Source organism: Mandrillus leucophaeus, unplaced genomic scaffold (genome assembly GCF_000951045.1).
Source record: "Mandrillus leucophaeus isolate KB7577 unplaced genomic scaffold, Mleu.le_1.0 Scaffold308, whole genome shotgun sequence".
In the NCBI taxonomy this organism is placed as follows: domain Eukaryota; kingdom Metazoa; phylum Chordata; class Mammalia; order Primates; family Cercopithecidae; genus Mandrillus; species Mandrillus leucophaeus.
In genome coordinates this window covers 1,033,074-1,033,774 of record NW_012103232.1, presented here as the reverse complement: position 1 = coordinate 1,033,774, position 701 = coordinate 1,033,074, and positions in this window count along the sequence as shown.

Here is a 701-nt window from a genome sequence, read left to right as displayed (position 1 = left end):
AAAAAAAAAAAAAAAAAGAGAAGACACAAAATTACCAATTTCCAATATGAGGAATGAAAGAGAAGATATCATCACAAACCTTAAAGATATTAAAAGGATAATAAGGGAATACCACAAACAACTCTACACACACAAATAATTCAACAAATTAAATCAAATTGTTCGATTCCCCAAGGCCCACAAAGTACCAAACTCACCCAAGATGAAACAGATAAGCTGAGTAGTTCTAGAGCTATTAAATTAAATTAATAGTTTAAACCTTCCTGAAAAAGAAATCTCCAGGCCCCAATAGTTTCACTGGAGAATTCTATCAAACTAGGAACTATTTTTTCTTTAAATGTTTGATAGAGGCCAGGTGCGCTGGCTCACGTCTGTAATCCTAGCACTTTGGGAGGCCAAGGTGGGCGGATCACCTGAGGTTAGGAGTTCAAGACCAGCCTGGCCAATATGGTGAAACCCCATCTCTACTAAAATACAAAAATTAGCCGGGCGTGGTGGTGCATGCCTGTAATCCCAGCTACTCAGGAGGCTGAGGCAGGAGAATCGCTTGAATACAGGAGATGGAGGTTGCAATGAGCCAAGATTGCGCCACTGCCCTCCAGCCTGGGTGACAGAGTGAGACTCAGTCTCAAAAAAAAAAAAAAAAAAAAAAAAAAACAAATAAACAAACAAAAAACCAAGGAAAAAATAGCTCCAATTCT